Source organism: Empidonax traillii, unplaced genomic scaffold, assembly GCF_003031625.1.
Source record: "Empidonax traillii isolate 1590-97213 ecotype Southwest subspecies unplaced genomic scaffold, ASM303162v1 scaffold377:size560545, whole genome shotgun sequence".
Lineage (NCBI taxonomy): Eukaryota > Metazoa > Chordata > Aves > Passeriformes > Tyrannidae > Empidonax > Empidonax traillii.
In genome coordinates, this window is record NW_020955570.1 from 303,816 (window position 1) to 322,368 (window position 18,553).

Sequence of the window (18,553 nt, forward strand, 5' to 3'; positions counted from 1 at the left end):
TCGAGCCAACTCAAATGAAACAGATGGAATAAAATTGCGACACTTATTGAATTATTTTTTGTTTTATCTATTAACTCTGGTACCTTTTAGAGGAATTCCTTCATTCCAGCTTAACCAGTGATTCCACAATTTTTAAGAATCATAAAGCAGATCAGGAAGATACAATAAATACTTTAAAATAATTCAAACTTTTGGGTGTTATTGGTTATTTCTCAGCCTTGTGGGTTGCAGGCTACTATGTATACATATCATTTTTATACTAATGTCTGATCTAGAAAGAGTATACCACGATGTGATAATGTGGTTTAGCCTTGAATGAAGCTGGAGATTTGTGTAGAATTCTTGTAAATCTACATGAGTACCACACCCATCAGACAGCACTAAAAAATGTAAATCAGATGCAGTACTACCACTGGATGTTCTCTGACTGTTAAAGATATGCAGAAAATCTCACACACACAGTGTGAGATGTCTGAACAAAAAGCCAGAAACACCAGGGCAAAACTTCAAGTCAAGTATGTTTCGAAACAGCACTGAAAAATTCCTGGGCTGCATTAATTTTATTTTTTAAGGGAGTCTTTTAACGCTTCACTCCCAGATTTTGCTTAATCGGGCTGACAATAAAAATCCCAGCAATTTAATTGTTCATCTGCAGCAGTCAAAAATCAGGCTACTGCCCAGTGTCAATGGACAACTACAGCTGGAGGAGTAGGAAGAGCAGTCTTAGATGAGTTCCTGCTGCCATAGTGCTCTGGTTCAAAGAAAATGTCTTTTTAAGTGCTGGAGTGCTCCTTGTTTCTTGTCAGCACACAGTTGCTTTGGAAATCTTCTGCAATGGTGGCAGAAGCAGTTCAGGAAAAGGAGCAGCTCCTGCTACCATGAGAAGAGCGGATCCTACAAGGAGCTTTGAAGTGTCATATTCTGCCCTGCTGTTTCTCCCCATTACCAAGTGACTGGGGACGCAGCCCTGGAAATGACAGCTTCCTGACATTACAGACAAGATTTAAGTTGTAGCACATCTCTGTGAAGTATAGCCCTGTGCTTGCCTTCCCTCTTTTTCCTCTTTGAGACCTGAACTAAAAGTCAGTTGTGAAAAATGGAAGGTTTGGTCTTCATCTTGCTGTTTAATTTAAGCCAGTCTCAGGGGTCAGGACTGGCGAAGAGAAGGGACATGTTGAAGGATTTTAGTGAGCTACAACCAGACCCTTGGCTTCTGCCAGAGGCCGTGAGCACAGCTGTCCGTGGGGCAGGGTGGGTGGCCACTCAAGGTCAGGAAGAAAGAGTGACGAATGTCTTGACAAACAGATCCATCACCCTGCCGGTGGGAGGGTATGATCCCACTCTGGCAAGAGATTTATTGCAACCCAGATGATCTATTTATTAACAATATAGCTTTACTATTTGTATTATACAAACTAGAGAAGAAAAAGGAAGTCAGCGCTCCAGCTGGGCAGGAGGGACAATAACCATGCCCATATGTGGTTGTTTGAGGGACAGTTGTGGTGGTGGGACTGGCTGGTGGGGAGGTCACCTGGCAAGGCCACAAGAAGCTGCATTAGCACCATGTGGCTGTTTGAGCAGCCATAATCAAAAGCTCCCCAATCCAAAAAGAGAAGACAAACCATCCAAACTGCCCACAAAGGGACACGTCTCCACCCTTTTGGTTCTCTGTGGCTTCTTTGCCAGCTGAATGTCATGGCCTTATCTTTTTCAAAACACAGTGAATTCTCTTCCACTCTCTGTGATAAATCCCTTTCAGCAAAACCGATTCAGAACAAAACATAAGAAGCAATTAAAGCAGAGACTCACCCTGTAATCTCTTAAAGTTACAGTAAAACTGAGTTATGCCTTGTACTGTCTCAGGGCTTTTATTACTTTAAGAAAAAGATGCCCTAGAAAAACGTAGAACAGGAAAAGCAGTTCTGAGAAAAGGTTCTTCTGTGCTTTTTTTCTTTTCCCACCAACATCCAAACTTCATTTGTAATCTAAAAGAAAGAAGCTTATGTATAGCTAATTTAGAAGGAAGGCCTGCAGGTTTTATGCTCATAAACCAAAGAGCAAGTCAGACTTATAGCTGCACAAAGGATTTTTTTTTTATGCTTAAAATGACTTAAAGGAAGCTTTGAAATTAACAGCTAAAGGCAGCAGCTACACACAGTAAACATACTGCTTACTCTATAGCTAAACCCCCCAGAGGATGAGTCTATTCTTGGTTTGGAGTAACACATGAGAACACCATGTAAATTCAATAGTGTGATTTTAAGCTACATTCCTTCTCCATCAGGCTGCTTATGGTAGCTCTATTCACAAGCAGAGAGAACTGGGTGAATGGTCTGCATAAGCATTTTGAGCTAATGCACCTAAATTTTAAAGTGCCTTTTAAGTGTATAAATTAGAAAACCTATATCAAGGCAAAACTGCTGCAAATGCCAGAATAATTGTATCTTGGAAAGAGAAGAAGAGTGTCTCCACTGATTTCCTCTTTTTTCCCCCCCCATTAAGATAACAGAAAGATGACTGCAGTTTGATTCACAGTGTTCTGATATTTTTTCTCTCAGTTCTTATTTTTAGAACCTGCCCGGGATTAATGGTTGTTCATCTGACCTGCAGCATGGGAGTGGCACAGAGCAGAGTGCAAAATGTGAATCAGGATGGGCAGGGAAGGGAGAGGGAAAAAGGGAAGGAAGCAGTATAGAGGTTCTGCCTGTTTGCCACTGTGGACTATAAAAGAGGCATAGAAAAAGATTTTCTCTCAAAAAAAAAAACCTCACTGCTCCCTCCTCACTCCCCTTTGCCGCTGCATGAATGAAACTAACCTCTTCTCTGCTTGTCTGATTTCTGTTTTGTGACTGAAGACCTCGGAGAATATGATGGCAAGGAAAAGGGAGCAAGCTGAGTCTCAGATCAGAAGATGACTTTCTTCGAGACCCTTTCAGGCCCCATTCCCTCCCCAAGGTGGTCTCATTTCATGTAAGTTGCTACTGCTAATATTTTTAAAGTATTATTTAAATCCCTTATTTGTCCAGTTACAACAGGGAAAAAACATCCTCCTTCAAAAACACAAGTAAAAATTTGCCTGTAGTTAGCTCACAAAGAAACCCCCAGTTTTTTCATCATCATTGTGGCTGGCTGCATATACAACAGCAAAGACGCTTACAGGTGGAGACCCCAAACAGGGTGACAACCACATTGTGGCAAAGGCCAGTAAGGGACCAGAGTGCTGAAGGTACTGACTACATCAGTAACGGGAAGACACAAAAACTCTGCCTACGCTCACACATGCACACACAAAAACGTGCTCTAGTGAGACCTGTTTTCTCAAACCCAACAGTTGCCCCTGTGGTTTCAGCGTATGACAGCTTACTGCTAGGTGACAGCTTCAGTATGTGTATTGGGTCTGGATGGAGTTCAGTTTCTTCACAGAGTTCCGAACCCTGCTGTGCTTCAGATTTGTGACCAAAATGATGTTGATAACACGCCCATGTTTTAGCAACTTCTGAGCAGTGCTTGCACTGCATCAGGACCTTCTTTGTTTCTCACTCTGCCACTGCAGCAAGTAGGCTGGGGGTGCGCAAGAGGCTGGGAAAGAACACAGCTGGTGAATCTGACCACAACTGACCAAAGGGATTACTCTACACCATTTCATGTTGTGCTCAGCAATAAAAACTGAGTTTTTTGAGGGTAGTCATTGCTCAGAGACTGGGCGAACATCAGTCTGCTGGTAGGAGGTGGTGACAGTGCATCTGCATCACTCATTTTCTTTTCAGTTCCTAACCATGCATTCCCTCTTACAGAAGAGTGACAATGTTGATGAACACACTCCAACCATGAGGTCATTAAGACCAGTGATTTTCAACTCTCTTTTGCCAACTACCCTGCAAACTACCGGTCCCAATGCTTTACCACAGGCTGCCACTGTCCCACCTGGGATGCCTTCTAGGAAGTCTGTGGTCAATCTCTACTTCGTTTTAACCACATACACTCCCTTGTGTCAAAAAGCTGGGAAATGCCCCTAGAAGCAGAGATAACCTACACAAACCTGGATGGGCCAATCACCAGAGCAGGAGATGAGTAAGGAAGGGAATTGAGGCAGAATCCAAAAGAACAGGAAGAGAAAGAATAGATACTTTCCCCTTTGTTGGCTTCTGCTACAGACCAGCAACCCACTACAAAGTCCCTCTGCCTCCAAAGGTGGATCAGTACTACTCAGCTCAGAGTGGACCCTGCAGTATGACAAAGCTCAATGAGGTTGCCTCCTCCCATTGCTACCCCAGGAAACTCTAAGAGGTAGTACCAAAACTGTTACACATGGACCTATGCCTAAAAAGGCCTGCTCCTCTCTGTTTCTCTCTGTCTTTCTCTCTGTCTCTGCCTCATGAAAATTAGCAATTAGCAATTCAAGATAGCAGTAGCAACAACAGAGGAACACAAAACCATAATACCAGATAGACGCCTTCTCTCCCCCACGTATTGTCCTCTTTGCATCAGTGTGTGTGGTTGTAGAACTGATGAGTTTTCATTTTTGGTGATTGATTGCACAGCCTGCCCTGACTCTTAGGTGGCTGCACTGCTTGAATTAGAATATCACAGTCTGGAGGTGAATGAGCCAACAATAAGCATGGGAGAACATCCCAAATGCTTCAAGAGTTGGGACTTTGAGTTTAAAAAAGAGGTGGTGGGAAAAATCGTGATGGAAGGTCCCTTCTGTTAGTTAGAGAAAATAGGGTTTAAAAAGCCATGAAAAATAGATTCTGCTGGGTTAGTGACAATTTTCCAAAGGAAGCCAGCAAACAGCTAGTGGGCCCTTCACATTGTTCAAAATACCTAAGTATCACTAAACATATGGTAGATCTATTTTTAAGTATTATATCCACATCTGAGGACAAGTAGAAGAGATAATTTTATTTCATCATGAACCTGAGGTCATTGCACATACTGGTCAGGGAATGATCTGCAAGGAATGGTCATGGGCAGTGAGTCTAAGCTACAAGTCCACAACCTGGTCCTTTAGCTTCAAGCCACTGAAATCTTCTCAGCACAGCTATAGGGCTGTAGGAGTTCCTACTTTAAACCTTCATGGCCTAAGCAGGAAGTCACATTGAAATAATGGACTACATAGAAGCTGTGGGTATTTAGGCTAGCTGTCAGGGAAGAAAGTCCTTTCCATTGGCAAGGACAGCAAAACAACCTGGAATAGAGTGCCTAAGGCAATGTGAAGGCTAAACAAGTATCTGCCAGTCATAGCACTGCCTCTGGAGGCATCTTCAGGAGGACGCATGAGTCTCTTTCAATCTGGTTTTCTGTTACACAATGAGTGACCAAAACAGCAGATGTTAACTCTATTTATTAGCCTCTTCCCTAAAGCCAGAGGAAGTCTGATTTCTTTGTTTCTCTTACTTTCTCTTTCATTCTTTCTCAAAGATTCACATGCTTAGGAGAAGAAACTGTACTTCAATTCTGCTCTGGGAATGAAGGTACATTTGCGAAGCTCTAAAACCCATCTGAAGATTCTGTTAGTCACACAGAACTGAGTGTGAAAGTTTGCCCAAGTGGGCATTTGCTCAATTTAACATGCAGGAATATCTACAGTGGTGTTCCTTGTCTGGTGGTCCAGAGAACATTGGGGCCCATCAATCACTGGGTAGTCCACAAGCCTGTAGCACACATCTAGACCAAGCAAATATACATCCACTGGACGCTGTGGTAACATTTTGCTGGTGGTGTTTCAGCTCTCTTTCACACTGCCTGCACTCCCTCCCCAGTGTGGCTCTCTGAGCAAGAGCAATTGACCCCAAGTGCCCCCAAAGATGGCTCCAACCATCCTCATCAGCAGAATGAAAAGAGCAGTGCGTGAGAAAGAGGCAGTCAACAGAGGTTTCTCTGTTTCTGTGGTTTTAAGACACAAAGGTAAGTGCAGGAATGGATGGTAATCTGGAGCAGACAGACAGGGTTTCACTGAAAATGAATGTTTTGTGATACACCTCATGAACTACGCAGCTATCAACAATTCAGGAGACTGGGAGATTCTGTCTGGAGTTCCTCACTGCTACCACAAAAGGACAAAAAACAGAAGGCTGCTGAAGTTAAAAACTAGGTAGACAGCACAGGGGACAGATGTCATGTTTGTGGACTGTGTTGTAACGGGAAAGGGACTGCTTGATAGGGAAAAATACACACTTTGTAAGCCAGGCTGGCTGGACAAGTTGGGTTAAATAAGGAACCACAAGCACATGCAGCACAAACCCATGATATCGAGGACAACATTAACCAAAGCAGAGGCCATGAGAATATAAACCTTTTTAAGTTGCCTATATGCGAATTACACGAACCTGAAAAGAATTGATATACCCTCTGCCTGCAAAGTAGCAATGCAAAATAATAGCTACCTTTAGATTATATTATTAACAGAAACAGTTGTAGTCAATTTTAAAAGTTCTAAATGGAAGAGGGGAGTTGACAGGCCGTATATGTCACAAATGGTGTCTGTTCGAGTGACTGACAACTTGGAAGTAAACAATCTTGGAGAGTACAGGGATGATGGACTTCTTCAACATCTATATACAAGAAGTACAAAATCCCTGCTTGTGTTACTTATGCTGGAAACCTTATGTCCCTAGCAGTAAAGCACCCTTGTACTTTCTAAAGAGCTACAAATGACAAGTCACTAACCTCTAATCTAAAAGGAAGATCAGCCTTCCTAACCCCGTGAAATAAAGCTCTTGCCAATTAGCTAAATGAGTCATACACAACGTAGGCCTTGCAGTACTGAAGGGGAAAGAGAATTCAGAAGCAGTTCACAGCATGATCACCACAACATGAAGAGCCTGTGGGACGTAGCTAAACTCCACTGCACACAAGCTAAACCCCGTGGTGATCACACAACCATGCCGTGCTCAGCAGGACACACTTACTTGCTTCCTTCTCCAGCCAAGGACTGCAATTGGCAGGAGCTACAGGGCCAGCACAAGCACAGCTTACTGCTGGTCCCATGATGGAGCTACCTGAACTGCCTGTGAGTCATATGCGGTTTAGTAGAGGAGGTAGAGCATCCCTGCTCTCCACTTTGTCTCAGTGGGAGGAAATGATCAAAAACCAGAGGGTTACTGGTTGTTCATGCTGAAAAGGACCAGCACTTCCTGTGCAAATAGCTAATATCATCTGCAATCAAACCCAGACTAGCAAAATTTCAAGCAATATATTAACATATTATCTTTATATATGCATAAATTAAAATCACAGTGAATGCTCTCGGAGAGGTACTTTCACAAAACTAGAGCGAATGGGAGTCAAATCAGGCTGAAGGCAGAACGTACAGAAAGTTGCTGACATTGCAAGCAGTTTAAGACATTTCCTAAATGCCTCCAGTGCTACAACCATGAAAATGGGCTAGATAAAAATAACACACAACAAAAAAAACCCCAACAGCTGGGTTTACCAGAAAAAACATATAAAATGTTATATACAAAACTGATACATGAAGAAAGAAAGGGGAAAAGAAAATAACAAGTAAAAAAGATAAAATAGAAATTATATATAGGAATGAAGAAGACACTAGGACAAATTAGGGCAGATAAAATCAGATGTGTAATTTTTTGTTTTTCTAAATAGATTATGAACAATGAATCTTGAACAATAAAAATGGTAGAATAGTTCATAACAATATGATGGCAACAGGAGATATTTCTGAATAGCACACAGATAAAAGGCTGGATGATCTGTTTATGATGATGATAATGAAATAGCTCCCCACCACAGTAGCCCCTGGAGAGGGGTTGTTAAACAGCAGATAAACAATTCTGGGTGATTCAGATGAGTTGCTAGAAATAAACTTGTCTCAGAAGGTTAGAGATCTAGTCTTGGTGCTGCTACTGCTGCACCTAAAGCAGTTGTGGGCCACTGGGGAAGGACCAGGGGCAGGAGGAAGGCTCATGTTTGGCTACTGTTAAAGAAGGGTAAAAAGTAATTACAGACCAATTGGCTGAGTCTCCAGTATTTTGCAGAGGATAAAACAACCAATATAGATCTCGATTAATAACTTTTTTAAAGCCCTGTAATTAAAGTCAATTAACTTGGCTTTAAGGGAAATAGATCCTGTCAAACTAATTTGATGTAATTTCTTGCAAAAATTACAAGTTCACATGACGAAGGCAGCTTTGCTAACAGTATTACAACTCTAAGTCATTTGACTTGTTATGTAGAATATCTTTATGAAGAAACTGAATGCTTTGAAGCCTGTATGGAGTGTCTCCATCTATCCATGGAGAGCAGGACTCCATAGGTGGAGAGCACAGTATGAGGTCAGGCAAAAACCTGGAACTTATTTTATACTAAAGTCACTTCTGAGTCCACAATCATATTAAAAGCATTATAAAGGTGATAAATGAAGGAAACCAATGTATAACTGTAAATGGGAAACTATTTATTAGCAAACAAATGGGTTCCTATTGGGTTACCCCAGGTATTGGTGATCATCTCTTTACTATTTAATAGCCTTATCAGTGACCTGGATTAAAGTTAAGTCATCGTGGTTAGACACGAGGCTGGCAACAGCAGAAAACAAATCACAAAAGGACAAGCCTGACAAGAACAACTGGGATCTGTAGAAAGATGGGAGGAACCAGTTTAGGTGTTAATATGGCCAAGTACAGATTGACCTTATTAGAATAAAGAATACAGGCCATACTTACAGGGTGAGAGGGAGAGAGAGGACTCTATTCTCCAAAGCAGAGACTGAATATAAGACCCGGGGTCCTGGGAAGCAATCAGCTTGACATGAATTCCCCACGCAAGGCTGTGGCCAAAAGGGCTAACGTGAGCCTCAGCTGTACAAACAAATGAAAATCAAAAGATGAGTAGGTAGGTTACGGTGATGCTGCATTTGGTTCTCATCCCTCTGCTCCATGAATAACGTATCAGGTTCTGCTGCTTCATTTTACAAAAAAGTGTTGGAAGAATTGGAAGAGTGTTCAGGGAAGAGAAATTAAATGGCTGAAAACTGGGTGGCAGAAGGCTTTGTTATAAACCAAAATCTTAAAGGGCATTTTGTTATTTTGTTCACAGTATAGCAGTATTCATACAATGAATAAATTTGGCAACTGCAGGCTCTAATCTAGCAAAGGTGGAAAATGCATTGGAACGGAATGCTATTCCAATCCAGACTGTGAACAGGCAATTTTGTTCTGCTTTTTCAGCAATGACCTGTTATGGGTAATTAACCAGTAATTAACCCTTTACACCACAGGTTGTGATGTACTGTCTGTCTCTGCAAAGTTGTGAAAGTAACTATGCTTGATTTAAAAAGGATGCACACCCACATGGGTTGGGCTAACTTGCAAAAAGCAGGAGCTCCTGCAGGTGATACCTACTGCCTGCCTAAAGTTGGAGGTCAGGTGATTGGCCACTGCATCACACTTGGCTTTGTGCTGCCACCAAGAAACACTCCTTCTTCTCCAGGGTAGTAATCCTGGCAGCCTTCCTGCTCATAGCTTACAAAATATCTCCAGGGGAAACTCCAGCCTTTTGGGGATGAGACACCATCTAGTATGAATGACACCCAACTGTCCATCTTCTGCAAGATCTGCAGGCTCTCAATTCCCAGCACTTGCTCCACACAAAACCTCACTGTACAAAGTTCCTCACACTGAGATGCCAAGGAAAGCACTTTCAGGAAACTGATGGGTGTTATTACAGCTCTGACACTGAGACAGCACCTGTGACTCCTTGCTTCAGCAAGTCACTTCATCTGCTGCCTGCTACTGGGACCTCGCCCCAGGGATTGGGAATCCCTGCCTGGGATTTCATCCCAGCATCACCCAGCCACAGAAGGTGACCTCAGAGAAATATGCTGAGGGAAGGAGTCCTCCATATCTCACAGATATTTCCTGTCCCAAATTCATCCTTTCAGGATGCAATGTTGGACTAGCTACCTTCTTCAGGAAAACAAGTTAGTGTCTTTAAGTAGGATGAGTGGATGTGAGTGCTGCTCCTGCAGGCGCCTCCCGGGTCACTCAGGACATCCACATGTCTTTTCTTTCCCTTTCCCCACTCCGAGGGAACTGGGTGCTGCCAAGAAAGCTTTTGGTGCTCTGTCCCAAGAAAGCTTTTGGTACTCTATCCTGAGGTTGGGCAGGTGGGTTCCTAAGGACCTGGCAACTGAATTTGCTTCATCCTACAGCCTGCCAATATTTAGATTTGGTGCTTTTTAAAGACGCAGTGCAAGCTTTTGTCTGTGTTGTCTGTCTTAAACCTGGGCCTTTGGCCAGAAAGTATTAATCCTATCAATGTGCAGGAGTGGGAAGGCTGGGAAGTGTTTGATTTGTGCCAGTTGCTGGCATCATCTCTTTTTAAGCTTCTGGAACGAACCCACTTATGATTGAATGCTGCAGTGTAAATTCTGCAAGCAAAACAGATAAAATAATCCCAATTACTTGAGCTCGGGACTGGTTCACATATGCCACTCCAGAGATTTAGAAGGCGTTATTTCAAACAAACATCTAATTATATTTAATTATGATTCTACATATATTCTTCTGTTCAACAGGTGGGAAAAATGTTTTTCAAACTTTCAGTCACTCTCAGTCAGTGATACCTGCTAAAACACAGCATGCTCAACACAGTAAAATCTCAGTGCTATGTTATGAATATAAAAGAAACATACCAACTTCAGTAAAATTGTAGTACAAAACTTCTGCAGAGTGAACTAAAAGAGGAAAGTCTGTGAAAATTTTTGGGGGCGAAGATGGCCTGTCCAAGTGTGGTGTGTGTATACATATGTGTACATGTATTCATATACACCACCACTTCATCCCTCTTATACCCACTATTCCTATCAGCAGTTCTCAAGACCCAAAACTAGCAACTCTTTAGTCACTAATAAAGCAAAAGTTTTGGGAAAGCTAATCGAGAGTGAGGTTTCAGAACTACTAATAAAAGATGAAGCAGACTCTGCAAAAGTATGGTTTGAATTGTGCATTTCTGCATCTTAATACTTTCTGTCCTCCCGGATGCATTTTTCTTCCTCTTCCTCTGGCACAGGTCCAACTACATCCTACAGCATGAGGATGTTCTGTTAAGCACAAGTGCAACTGCGTTTTTAAGCCTTGTAAAGGCTTGCTTATGTCAAAAGTTGTACCGTTACAAGGATCACAGAGGCTGGACTCCACAAATATAATTTTACAGATGAAGTAACTGCGGTAATCTTCCTAAACGTAAAAGACAGAAACTACACAGAAACAAAGAGTTTTAATGCATCATTACAAAAAATCTTTTTCTGAAATATTACAAAATAAATAGATGCAAGACTTGTCCTTTTATTCCAGACACACAGACACAGAATTATATGGGAGAGTGAGAGACTAACCATCCCATCTGCCTTTGTAATTCACCCAGACTAGACACAGAAATGCTATGGAATTTAATGCAATGAACCCCAGAAGTGTCACTTTCACAAATCTCAAGAGGCATCATTGACCTGAGGCTGGCTGCAGTTTCTGCCCCAATTCCAGTTTAATGTATTGCAGTCTGACCCTCAAGCGACAGTGCTGCTGGAGAACACGCTAAGAAACAAATGCAGGCAATTGCTTTGACATAATTCTTTTGGACGCAGGCAGATCGAATGTGCTGATGTCAACAGAGACCAGAAAACAGTTTTATCCAATCTCCTTTCCCCACCGAAGAAAACGAGAGAAAACAAAGCACAACCCAAAACCTAGCCAAACACATGCCTACCTCTCAGCAGCAATACTGACACATGCTGTCTAAGAAAGGGAAAGCCAAGAAAAACATCTTTAAGTAGCATTTAGATGTATATATAGCATTTCACTTATAGCTTAAATTTACATGACTTGTAATTGGCTTGTTGCACGTAACATGCATGAAACATCTGTTCTAGAGAGGATATTGATTTAAAACCTCAGGAACAGCCTAATTCAGTCCTTTACGGCCTTAGTACATTCAAAAGAGTTCCTAACATAGTTCCCTCACTTCGAAACAAACCACTCTTTTTCCCTTTCTCCCATTCTTCTAAAATTTAGGGGACTGTGCGGACCTGTTTTCAATATGATTGTCAGGATGAAACCTTCCTGCCTTGCCAACCACTGCAATATCCAAACTCTAGCAACTTTTAGGCTACATAGTTTGATATCAGAGAACATTGAATCAATACTGATGTTTTCTGCACAAGGACAGCAAGAAGAGAAGCTGAGAATATTTATTTCCATGGAAAACATAAATTATGGGAGGAAACCATATCAAGGATGATATGATGTCTATCTTGAGGACAAAAGGCTAAGCTAAAGACTTTCGTCTCCACCTGGTTGCTGTTGCTCCTGAAATAACTTCAGTATAAAAGGAAAAGATAAAAACCTGACACATCAACGGTACAGTTTTTCAGAACTCATGAGGGAAAATACAGGACTGAACGTGGCTTGTCCTTCAACTTTATACAACGAAAACAGAAAAAAGAACAGATCCCAAACTCATTCCCTCCTCTCTCTTTTACTTCCTCTCCTAAGAAAGGCTTCCACCTCTGCTACTCACATTTTTTTTTTCTCCCATTCCTCCAGCTCCCCCCTGCTTCAGTCCTTGCAGCAAGATTGTCTGCAATGGTATAACGCAAAAACCAGATGAAACACTCAAGGCTTCCTCTTTCTGTGTGCCTGGAGTGTTTCCAAGAAGAGAAAGTCTTGTGATGATTCTCACTTTGCTCTTCTGCAGCTACTTGAGTGGGTCACTCTACCACAATAAAAGCCTGCTTCTGCTATCCGGTCATGATCGAGAGACAGAAAAAAATGACCATTTTGAATGCCTACAAGAAGTGTGGTCTCGGAGAAGACATATCATGTGTTACAGCCACTGAAGTGGAACATCAAACCACCCCTATACAAAGAAAAACCAGACTTTTGTCCTTCTTCGTCTATCACCCTTGATGTGACCTGCCCCCAGAATGTGGCCACAAATTGTGGTCCGCAGTTTGGCTGAACATCAGAAGCCACAGAATCTTTTACGATGTGTTGGGACCTGCGTATATGTTGTAATGCTCAGGCAATAAGGGTTTAAAGACTGCAAAGCATCAGGAATTATAAATAATTTAATCATAGAATCATAGAATAGTTTGGGCTGGAAGGGACCTTAAAAATCATCTATTTCCAACCCCCTTGCCATGGGCAGGGACACTTTCCACTGATGACTCAAGGCCTCGTCCAATCTGGCCTTCAACACTTCCAGGGATGGGGTATCCACAACTTCTCTGGGCAACCTGCGACAGTGCTTCACTACCATCACAGTAAAAAATTTCTTCCTAATATCTAATCTAAAATTGCCCTGTTCAGTATCTTTGTTAATGACATATAGGCAGTGGGATTGAGTACACTCCCAGCAAGGTTGGGGATGACACCAAGCTGATTGGTGCCATTGACTGCTGGAGGTAAGAGAGGACCTTGAGAGGATTGAGAAGTGGGCCTCTGTGAACCTTGTGAAATACAACAAGGCTTAGTGCAACATCTTGCACCTGGGTCAGGGTGAAGGAGTAAGGAACTGAGAGCAACCCTGCTCTCAAATTGGATATGAGCTGGTAATGTATGATTCCTACCCAGAAAGCCAACCATATCCTGGGCTGCATCGAAAGAAGCATGACCAGCAGGTTGAGCGAGGTGGTTCTGGTCAGCTCTCATGAGACCCTATCTGGAGTACTGCATCCAGTTTTGGGGTCCCCACTATAAGACCTTGGACATGTTGGAGCAGGCCCAGAGGAGGGCCACAAAGATGATCAGAGAAAACCTCTCCTGTGAAGGCTAGAAAACCTCTCCTGTGAAGACAGACTGAGGGAGCTGGGGTTGCTCAACATGGAGCAGACTCCAGGAAGACCTTATAGCAGCCTTTCGAAACTTAGAGGGGGTTATAAGAAACATGAAGAGAAACTTTTTACTAAGACCTGTAGTGACAGGACGAGGGACAACAATTTTAAACTGAAAGAGGGTAGATTTGTCCTGGACATAGGAAGAAATCTTTCACAGTGAAGGTGGTGAGACACTGGAACAGGTTGCCCAGAGAAGTTGACACAGTTCCATTGTTGGAGATGTTTAATGTCAGATTGGATGGGGCTTTGAGTAATCTGGTCTAGTGGCAGGTTTCACTGTCCAGGGCAAGAGTTTTGGAATAGATGGACTTTTAAGATTCTCCCCACCCAAACTATTCTACGATTGATGATTCTGTTATTGAATTGGATTGTCACCTCCATGGCTGCTAACACAAAACAGAGTTGGTGCCATTCATGCAGCTGGAACTTAATGGTGCTGTAAGACAACTTGTGGATTAAGGGCACAAACCTGCATTACTGCAGACAAAGATAAACCTGCACTCAAGGATTAAGGCACATGAAGAAGAGAGGATAAGATATCCATATGATTCTGTCTCAGTGCATAGATGATACAAAACAAAATGCAAGAACCAAAAGCACTCATACCTTCACATTGTCATTTGTATGAAGAGTCAGTCTATTATTTCTTTCATAACGTAAAACTACAGATGATATGACAATCACAGCAGTTGTTATGTAGTTCACGTTCACTATCTTTTCAGAGTGTGAGAGATCCGATCATCTGAAGTCTTTGAATACTTCGCTCTAAACATGCTCATCTAATACGACTCTAGTTTTCAGCAACAGCAGATTATCTGTTGTTTGACTACTGCAGGCTGTTACAATATTTTTACAACAGGAAATGTGCGTTCCATACGTAAGAAGACTACACTTACAAGAAATAATGCAGGAAGGTGATCTAATTCCTCTTCTGCTTCCTTCCTTCTGCAGTGTGCTGCACTGAGATGTTTGTTCCAATACCCAGATATTAGTTCAAGGCCAAGATTTTATTTAGCCTGATCCCACATAACAAGCCAGCAGTTAAACTGCAATGCAAACACCTCAGCTTTTGTGCTGCATTCACATTCATGTAAGTGATTTAGGTAAGTGGGCTGAAAACTCCCCTTTTCAAGGTTATTGAGCCTGTCTTATCCATGGCTGGATATTTGTGTCAGTGCTACAGTTTTAAAACTCCTGCAAATCAAGAACACCTCCCAAAGGTGCAAACAGCACATCAAGCAGAAAATGTCACTTCTGAAGGGTCTTTCTTGCCCCTCTGAACCTCAGTACTGCGGTCTGTAAGGAAATGGCCATTGTGCATTTAGAGAAAAAGCACAAGATCTTCACGAAGCGCCGTACCCACCCATGGATGTTACCTAGCTAAAACTGCTGAACAAAGAAATCTGAGTAACTCTTACGCTTCACTCCTCTACTTTTGAAAACCAGTTTTTAATTTAGGAGGTCTGAGGTAACCTTTTAAGAGGAAACTTTCAAGTATTCTCCTATACTTATCCTATTTATTACTGTGACTGGCAATACATATATATAATAAACTGTAAATGGCCACATGCTACTGCCTCCTGTCTGCAAGCTAAAAGCTGGCAAGATAGTCTACACTGCTACAGAGCTAAATCTGCATCAGGCAGGTTGCTGAATTTGGGAAGTTAGGAGCGCCAGTGGATTCACAAACTGACCAGTCAGTGCTGACTGCTTGTTGCCAAAGTTCTTGGAAAGGGATAAACAGATGGGTCAGGAAAGGACAGTACTCTGAACTGGATTGCATAGCCATAGAAATAACATCTGAGATCATTTGCTCTCTATCTTCTATGCTAAAAACCATTAGACCATTAAAACCCTCCCCACTATATTCTGCATTATTTGTGAGATAACAGGATTAGCTCTTTCATATTTATGTGTTAGAGAGGTATATAAAATACAAACAAAATTAAAGGATACTTCCAAAAGTTGTGTTTGTTTTGTTTATGATGTTAGTAGTGTATTCTTCTGATGAGGCAATACTCACTCTGAAATGCAGATGATTTCCCTACAGTTGGGCTGGAGCCTCTGTCTTTTGTTTGCATTTTGGGCACTCAACTGTCTTTAGTGAAGACAAAGTGTGAAAAATGAGGCTCCATGTTTTCTTTTGTATACATATTTTTTTTTCCATAGCAGTTTTTCATATGCCAGGAGCATAAATGTAAGCGAAAGAAAACAGTCCCAACGTTGTCAGCTTCCCAGAACTATATTTTGTATGCTGGTGCTTTTGTTTCTTGCAAGTTCAGCATTGCTTTAGTGGCAGCACCCTGGATTCCCCCTGCCCCCAACAAGTGATACATATTAGTACATCTGTTTTCTCTGTAAAGTCTTTCTGCATTCTTTGCAGGGCACAGGAAGGATGTGGGCTCCTTTTCACATTCAAATGAGGCAAATTAGCCCTTGCCTGGTTCCTACAGTATAATGCTTATTTTACATTTAAGCGTGAGAAAAAGGGAGGAAATAAAACCCAACATATTAGGTGGGTTATATGTTTCATTTTGGTACAAGCTTAACTGAACCTTCTTTTGCAAACTGCTTTCCACAGGACATAATTTCAGGATGATGTTCAATAGTTTAATAATGTAAAATGACTGAATAGTCTACACGAAGAAACAGCAGCCACAGACACATTAAACATGAGAAAAAGCTGAAAATGCCAACCCGAATCAGCAGGGTTCAATCCAGGAGGCTCCTAAAGTGCATTGATGGTAGCTCCCTAACACAGGTGACTGGGTTGACAATAGGAAATGCTGTGCTGGACCTTATACTTACAAACAAGGATCAGGAGATGTGCAGGTCAAGGGCAGCATGGGGTGCACTGACAATGAGATGGGGGATGGTCTTTTTTCAAAAAAGGCAGATAACAACCCCCACGAAGAGCAGTCTTTCAGCTCTTCAGAGATCTGCTCAGAAGAATTCTGTGGGATAATAGCCATGGAGAAAAAAAGGGTCCAGGGAAGCCTGCTGATTTTCAAGGACCACCTCCTGTGAGCTCTAGAATGGTCCATCTAGAATGGTCCATGCAGGGCACAGGCAGCAGGAGGCCCACATAAACAAGTGGCTCCAGACTAAAACACAAAGTAGAAGTGTGCAAGATATGGAAGCAGAGTCAGATAGGGTTAGAAAAGCCAAAAAACACTTGGAGTTGAGTCCAGTGAGGGTTGCCAGAAGCAGCAAGAAGGGTTTCCACAGGTATATCAGCAGCAAAAAGGGCCTGCTGCTGCATGGGTCATTAGTGGTGTAGCCCAGGAGGTGATACTGGGGCCAATACTGTTTAACCTCTTCATTAGTGATCTACACAATGGCAGAGTGTACATCCTCAGAAGGGTTTGGAAGAGTGATTGATATCCCAGATGGCTGTGCTTGCCATTCACAGGTACCTTGACAGAAATGAGCCAAGAGGAGCCTCCTGAAGGTCACTAAAGGGAAATCCAAAGTCCTGTGCTTGGAGGGGAAGAACTCTACACTGGGAGTACATGCTGAGGGCTGACCTCAGCAGGGCCAGAAAGCAGCACTGAAGGAGAAAATCTGAGTGTTCCAGTGGAAAATAAGTTGAACATGAGCCAGCAATGCTCCCTTTTGGCAAAGGTGGCCATCAGCCTCCTTGCTTGCATAGAAAAAGCACTTCCTGCAGGTTGAGGAAGATGATCCTTCCCCTGTATTCAGCACTGGTAAGACATGTGTGGAGTGCTGGATTCAATTTAGGGAACCCTGAAAATTTGGGGCTCCCTGGTACAGAAGAGATAAGGACTTACTTGAGCAGATCCAGAAAAGGGCCACAAAGATGGTTAAGAGTTTAGAGCATCCCTCCTATGAGGAAAGGCTGAGAGAGCTGGGACTCTTCAGCCTGGAGAAGAGAAGGATCAGGACAATCTTATTAATGCATATAAATACCTCATGGGAGGCAGTAGATGAGATGAGGCAAGAGCTCACAGTGGTGTCAAGTAACTGGCAATGGGCACAAATTAAAATACAGGAAATATTGTTTAAACATAAAAAACCCCCTCTCGTACTGTTAGGGTGTTGAACGCTAGCACAGGTTGCCCAGAGAGGTTGTAGAGTCTCCACTGCTGGAGATATCCTAACCCTGCACGGATATGACCCAGAGATACCAACTTTAATTTGACCTTGGTTTGAGCAGGGAGTTGGAGTAGATGATCCCCAGAGACCCTTTCTAACCCCAGCAATATGCGATTCTGCCAGGTCATACATGAAGCTGCTGCACTTATAAAAATCCTCCTCTCACTCCTTTTAGAAGACAGAGACAAATGCAACAATTCAGTAAGTTAACACAAGCATGGTATGCATTTTGCAGGAAAAAGGTGTGGTTCAAATTCCTGCCTTTTTAGATCCTGTGCACTAATTCAAGTGGTAAAGCTAAGAGATGGGATGCAAGAAAAACCAAACAACCGCTTGGTAAGCTGTGGTTTAGCACAGGCAGGTAGCACTAGGTGGAAATTCAGTACACACTCTTTATATTACAGCAACTTCTTGCACGCTTAATGAACCCTATGCACAAGGCAACATACTCCACATACAGAGGACAGAAAACAAAGTAGTCAGGTGCTGTAAATTTACACTAGGCTTTACTGATGGCAGTCTCCGAGAACAACATACCCTTAGCTCTGTTGATAGTCATGGGCCAGGTTTGAAAGGTTTTAC

General features: G+C 42.4%; 1 protein-coding gene across 4 annotated transcripts in view; it reads right to left on the reverse strand.

Moving 5' to 3' along the window:
- FYN (FYN proto-oncogene, Src family tyrosine kinase) overlaps positions 1–18,553 on the reverse strand; it is an 83,127-nt gene that overhangs the window by 48,334 nt on the left and 16,240 nt on the right. For 3 of the 4 annotated variants that reach the window (XM_027893042.1, XM_027893040.1, XM_027893043.1), the window contains exon 2: positions 8,688–8,822. The exons of the other annotated variant lie outside the window; for it this stretch is intronic. The gene's annotated coding sequence lies outside the window, so the exon portion shown is untranslated. The remainder of the gene's footprint in view (positions 1–8,687; positions 8,823–18,553) is intronic. 4 annotated transcript variants of the gene reach the window in all.